Below are 7,644 nucleotides of genomic sequence, written 5' to 3'. Positions count from 1 at the left end.
TGCAAGTTGTGCCTTCAACTTAACATCAATTCATGAAGTTTTCATTCCAAGGCTTTGAAGTTATGATACCTACTAATACTACTTACACTTGTAACATGATAAAATCTATTGAAATATTTGTACCCGCTAATAGGGAATCTACGAATTATCATGCTAATAAGGTGAAAGAAATGGAGAAGTCACTCAAGCTAATAGAAACTAGGATGGGTGAATATCACATTGAACTTGTTCTATCTTTGACATCTCTTCTTGAGTCTCTCTGTCATTATGGAAGACCATTTGAAGGGAAGAGACATTTTGTGTTATCTCCTCAAACTAAGTTCAACAATACCTTTGTCAAAGCTACTATACCTCTGGAAGAGGAAGATGAAGATAGAGCCATCATGACATGGATATATAGAGAGAGGAAAGTCCAACTAATCTCACGAAATAGTCTCATTAGATTACTCCTAAAAAGTATAGTCCAAGTCTTAAGCTCATGAAATGCTTTGGTTACATAGGAAATGGTCCAATTAGACATAACAAGAATTGTTTGATTGATCCTATCACAATAATATCTAGATGATTTCAAGACACAATAGGTTTAGGTTTCAAGAAGATTCCCTTCCATCTAGGGATTAATAAATTCATACCAAAATCTAAGAGTTTGTCTAAACAAGAGTCACAAACTAAGTTAGATAAGCATGAGGACTGCTCTAATGAGGATACTTATCCTTATCCAAATCCCTTTTGATCTTGCTAAGTTTTTTGTAGAACTAGATAACTTCATACCATGTGTTAGCAATGTGGATGTTGATAGTGATTCTTTTAAAAACACTACTCATCCTCCCCATATTCAAAAAGAACAAGGAGAGTCCAATCATACTATAGTTGTTGAATGAATTTGTAAAAATCAGGATGATAATGGTAGTGGAGAATGGATTCCCATCACTATTTGTGAATTCTGTAGTCTGTCTCCATGTAGCACAAATTCTTAAGAGTATGAATTTGATTCTCTCTTAGAAGAAACTATAGACAAGGATGTAGATTAAGTTCACATATATAAAAATTAGGTTGGAATAGGTGGACTATCTATGGTTAGATTGGATGAGTCTCATCCTACCAGTGTTAATAAGTCTTCAATTAATGATGTTAGAATTCAAAGGCATTCTAACACACATTTGGACAAAGTCACTCTAGGTCTTGAATTACTTGTCCAAGCATTTGATGACTATACCATGAATGCCATTGAACCCACCACATCTCTCTCAGTCACCTATCTTGAGCTAATAGACTAGAATTCTAATATATCTAGTGAAGTCCCTACTTTCCAGAATGACTATGCCCTTGCCTTCTATCTAAACGTTGTTAAACCAATAACTTCCTCCACCAGTAAACATAAAATCAATATGACTAAATATAACATCAAATATCTTAGTAACACAATAAAAAAGAAAAGAAATAGAAGGTCTAATGGTGAAAACCACATTGTGGCAGTATCAAAACCCAAAATAGTAAAAACAAAAGATGCATCCAAAGTTGCAAACCTCTCTAAATCCCCTAAGGATGAGATATTTGATGCACTTCCTAGTCAATTTTAGCAAATATCACCAGTGTTGATAGAGCCAATACAAAAAATCAACTTTGGAATAGAGGAAGAGCCTCATATGATACACATTGCACAATCCTTATCTATAAAAGAAAATAAGGAATATATTGCCTTCTTCCAAGAAAAAAAGATAAATTTTGTTTGGACCTACTTGGATATGCCAGGCTTAGATCCTGACCTCATAATGCATCATTTGTCTATTAAACCAGGAGTAAAACTAGTCAAACAAAAGCTTAGGAAAACACATCTTCATGTGGCATTACTTAAACTGGAAAAGCTTCTAAAAGTTGGTTTTATCCATTCTATTGACTATGGTGAATGGATTTCAAACATTGTTCGAGTATCCAAACATGGAAAATCTATCCAAATCTATATATATTTTAGAGATCTAAGCTTAGCATGTAAAAAGGATGATTTTCCACTTCCCAAAATTGATATGATAGTGGACATGAGAATAGGATATGATGTACTCACTCATGGATGATTTTTCTAGTTATAATCATATTAAAATTACACTGAAAGACCAAGATAAAACTTCTTTCACTTGCACATGGGGAACCTCCTATTGGAATGTGATGTCATTTGGTTTGAACAATGTAGGTGCCATGTATCAAAGGGTAGTTATAAAAATCTTCCATAATTTGATGCATAAGACGATGGAGGACTATGCCAATGAAACCTTGGTCAAGAGTACACAATGCAACAGTCATCTACAAGATTTGGGACCCATTCTAGATTGTATGGAGAAGTTAAGACTTAGGCTAAACCCCAAGTAATGTGCATTTGGATTAACTTCTAGGAAGTTACTTGGCTATATTGTCTTTGCAAAAGGAATTGAGGTGGATTTAGAAAAGGTCCAAGCAATCATGGAAATGCATCCCCCTTATAATATTAGTCAAATGAGGGGCTTGCAAGGAAGACTTCAATCCATCCACATATTCATTTCACAATTGGTAGATAGGTCATAACCTTTTACTAAGACTCTACATAAAGGTGTCAAATATGACTGGAAAAAAGATTTTGGTCGGAGTTTAATGTAGATAAAATAATATCTTATTAATCCACTGATCCTGATGCCTCCTATTTTTGGGAAGCCTCTTAGTTTGTATATCTCACCAATAGAGTCATCTCTTGGTATCTTGCTAGCTTAGGAAGACAATGATAACAAATAATGAGCTATCTATTATATCATCCACACATTGATTTCTTATGAAATGAACTATAGCATAATTGAAAATTCTTGCTTGGTAGTATCTTTGCTTCTCAAAAGTTGATACACTACATGCTTACTCACACTACATGACTAGTTGCCAAAATTGATCCATTCAAGTATTTACTTAGCAAGGTAGCTCTAATAGGAAGATTAGCTAACTAGGTCATGATACTGAGTGAGTTTGATATTACATATGTTGAAAGAAAGGCTATCAAAGGACAAACAATTGTTGATCAATTAGCGAAGGTACCTATGCAAAGTCTTATACCACTAAATATCAACTTTCTCAATGAATCTATTCTAATGCTAACACATCAAACTTAGGTGATATTCTTTGACGGTTCCTTCACAAAAAAAGGATCTTTGTTGGGCTCCTATTCATAGCACCACAAAAGTATTTATTACCTAAGCTACACAAGATCCTATTTCCTTGAACAAACAATATTGTAGAATACAAAGCCCTAATCAATGACATGAATATTGTAGTTGAATGGAGAGTAGATGAATTGAATATCTTTGGTGATTCATAGCTTGTAATTAACTAGGTCAATGATGTGTATCAGAAAAAGGAAGAGAAGCCAATACCTTATAAACAAATGGTTGATGATCTCAAGAAATACTTCGCTCATGTCACTTTTTGGCAAATTCCTCGGGTAGACAACAAGACAATTGATGCAATGGCTACTCTTGATTGCATGCTATAAATGTTTGAGAATTATTTTCAGCATGAATTCCTGGTGGAGATGTTACTCTACCCTACTTATAATTTACCTAAATCCTGGATGATTTGTTCTATTGTAGGACATGACTCATCTTGCTACCATCATATCTACTCTTACCTGCATGACCAAATAATTTAGGACAATCTAACCCAAAATGAAAAATGTCACCTAATTCATAATGCATCATAGTATGTCATTATTGTTGATGGTTTTTTTAGGAGAGTCCTTGATGGAACACTCCTTATGTGTCTAGAATCTGATGAATCCAAATATGCATTATTGATGTACATGAGGGTATTTGTGGATCTCACTCTAATGGCTTGATACTAGCTTTTAAACTTATCAAAGCTAGTTAATATTGGCTAAATATGGAGCAAGAGGCAATTAAATATGCTAAGTCCTACAAAAAATTCCAACTACATGGAAATATATTCTATGCTCTAGATATGGAGCTAATTCCATTTATCATGCTTTGGCCATTTCAACAATGGGCCTTTGATTGAGTGGGTTAGATTCATCCCTCTTCTTCGAATGGACACAAGTTCATTATCATAGCTATAGAATGCTTCACTAAATGGGTGGAAGTAGTCCCTCTTTCTATAGAAAATGGAAAACTATAGCTCCATTCATTATGAATTATATCATTTGTAGGTATGGCATACCATCCTCCATCATTACTGACAACGGGGGATAGTTTAAAAATGAGGATCTTAAAGAATTGTGCTCAAAGTATACAATCAAGCAGAATTGGTCTTGTATTTATTACTCCCAAGGTAATGGCCAAGCAAAATCATCCAATAAGGCTATCCTTAATATCTTGCATCACATAGTTAATAAATCTATAAGGGACTGGCACCTTTAGATTAATATGGCTTTATGGGCTTATAGAACAATCATTAGAACTCTAACAGGAATAACACCCTTTGCTTTGGTATATGGAGCAGATGATGTGCTTCCTACTAAGGTTGAGATTCCTACTTTGAGAATCCCCATGGAAGGCCTCACTACTGATGATGATTACATAATATCTCATCTTCAAGAGCTAGAATTGTTAGATGAACATCGACAAATAGTGTGTGATCATCTCTATGCTTATCAACAATGTATGTCTAGAAGCTACAACAAGAAAGTTAAGCCATGTGACTTCCAACTGGTTGATCTCATTTTGAGGAAAAATCCTAAGAATCAACAACAATGGATACAAAAAGGGAGGTTTGAACCCAACTGGCTTGGTCCATACATAGTTACTGTAGTGTTTTGATCTAGTGCTTATCAACTGTCAACAATTGAGAGAAAAGCACTCAAGGAGCTTATCAACACTCTCCATCTGAAGTGATGCTACAACTGACATACTTTCAAAAGCTATTTGTACATACTTAAAAGTCCTAAAAAAATCATTATCTTGGTGAAAATCTAGAAATAGGTGCCTTGGTAATACCCAAAAAAGTGAAAAAATAAAAATACAAAAAAATTGAAAAACAAAAAAAGTGACATTGATGAAAACTTGGCAAACATGCGTCATGGTATAAAAAATATAATCTCTACCAAGAAGGTGAAAACTTAGTAAATAGGCACCTCTTGTTTCTAATGCTACATCTTGTAGTGCATCTTCTAGCTCTTGTATAGTTGCTTTCTTTCTTTAGTCTACTACTTTCACTCATGCATCCATGGATTGAATCTTGTCATTGTCTATGGGGAAACATCCTATAGTGTCATAGAAAATCTCTTTCATGTTAGTCACTAGTTGTTCTAACTACATTTTCCTACTATCACTTGCCTCAAAAAAGTCATCTTTTTATGCATCTATTACACAAGAATGCACCATTTCAATGGGATGTTGTTTGTGAAGAATATTTTGATAGGATAAAACAATACCTAAAGAATCCACCAATATTGATGTCTTCTATACTTAGAAAACCACTCCTGTTATACATATTAGTGACTGAAAATTCTTTGGGAGGCTTATTGGTACAACATAATCATTAAGGAAGAGAAGATGTTATTTACTATACATTTGTACTTTAGTGGGATATGAGATTAATTATTCATCAATTGAGCAAGCATTCCTTGCAATAGTTTTTGCTAAACACAAATTTTGACACTACATGTTAACTCATACAATCAAGTTAATTGCAAATATCAATCCCCTAAAGTATTTACTCAATAAATCAACGTTTAAGTGAATTTGACACAAAGTATGTAGGTCAAAAAGGCATAAAGGGACAAGATATCATAGATCAATTAGAAAATACACCATTATTAGATGAACATCCTATATGTGCTGAATTTCTAAATGTAGAAATTATGACATTGTCTATACAAACCTTGAAATTGTACTTTGATGGATCATGCACCCAAATGGTTCTAGAGTAGGATTATTATTTGTTACACCACAAGGATGAACAATACCCAAATCCTACAAGTTGTTATTCTCTATATGAATAACATAGAAAAATATGAAGCATTTATGATAGGACTTAAAATGACAATACAATGGAAAATAATAGAGATGAATGTTTATGGAGACTCTTAGTTTATGATTAATGAAGTTAATGATGAGTATAAAACCAAAGCTGATAAGTTATTACCAGATAAAAATTGTTGGAATTACAATAGGAAAGGTATACTTCTAAAGAAGGGGTGGGGGGTGAATCAGTAGTTTAAACTCGGACCCATAAAAAATTTCACCGCACATCCATCTCATAGATTCAATGAGTAAACTGAAATAAAATGTAAAGAATTTACATATAAATCATTTAAACACATAAGAAATCATACACATGACACCAGATATGATTAACTAGAAACTCTCCAATGAGAAGGTAAAATTGGGGTGGGGATGACACCCACAAATCATCACCGCTATAGTAATAAAATTTATCCGATGAAGGTTACAATGTTTTGACCATGAAACATGATCTACCCTATGAAATTTTTTTCCCTTTTAAAGGCTTACAAAGATGATTAGGTCTCATCTTGTTAGAGGATTTCAACACACTATTAGAAGTGTGCCTTGCTAAAGGACTTTAACTTAAAACTAAGTAAGCACCTTGTTAGAGGATTTCATATAGCCTATAATAAATATTTTGACTAAAATCACCTATTAGAATGTCTCAGCTTTGATCTTGTGGTTAGCACTTTCCTACTTGATAACAGATCACCTCTAAACTGACGTCTTCTTGATCCTTCTTGATCAAATGTCTCTTTGTTGTATCCTTTTCCTTTCCTCTGTTCTACTCTACCTAATTCTGCAATGGTTTTTTACTTCATAACTTGTAAGCCACCATGAATGCTCTATTTATACATGCAAACTTTTCTCTTTGCTCCTTCAATTCCTTACACACTCACCTTCTATCTCTAAAGAGTTTAAGGTTTGTCCTCCTTAAGAAGACTTAGTGAATAAGGGTTAGGTATGAATCTATAGCTAAGATTCATCCATTTTTTTCTTAATCCTTCCCATTTTTTGATTCGCTACATGTAATTGCATAGGGAATCAAACTAAAGATTCTTCCTTATCTCCAAAATATCAAAATTCAACCTTATGTTCTCTCAAAAATGGTTTACATAGTTGTTTGTGCTTACAAAAAAATATGTCCAAAACTATCTTACTCGACATCTAAAGTCTTGGATGATTGGCATATACTAATCTCTTTGTTATGACATGACACTTGTATTGCTCAGTATCCACTATTTACTTAGCTCCTATGTCACTCAACATATACTATCTTCTTAGCACTTGAGTGACTTGACATATCAGTGGCTCGACACTCACTATGACTCAGTATGGTCTAATATATACATGTTGTGCTTAGCATGTACTACTTGTTCAACATGAACTAAGTAAACAACTTAAGTGTGTCAACACTCACTTGTCAAAAACCAATCTGAGATCAATAATCTCCCCATTTGACATGAGTGTAAAAAATACTTGAATATACATTAATATCCTTGATCTCATGAGCATAACATATCTTAACTTAGGTTGTATATAAAGCTTCAAAATTTCAAAATTTTGTTATCACTTATATGCCTCAAATTTTGATAACTCCCCCTAAGTTGATATGTCTATTCTATATGAAAAATTCTATGCTCCTGTTGAGTAAATGTGTCTCTACTGATAT

The sequence above is a fragment of the Cupressus sempervirens genome, chromosome 1 (assembly GCF_028749045.1).
Source record: "Cupressus sempervirens isolate cs-2001-9-10 chromosome 1, ASM2874904v1, whole genome shotgun sequence".
Classification (NCBI taxonomy): domain Eukaryota; kingdom Viridiplantae; phylum Streptophyta; class Pinopsida; order Cupressales; family Cupressaceae; genus Cupressus; species Cupressus sempervirens.
The sequence above is the reverse complement of the archived record's forward strand: the minus strand, read 5'-3'. Positions refer to the sequence as shown.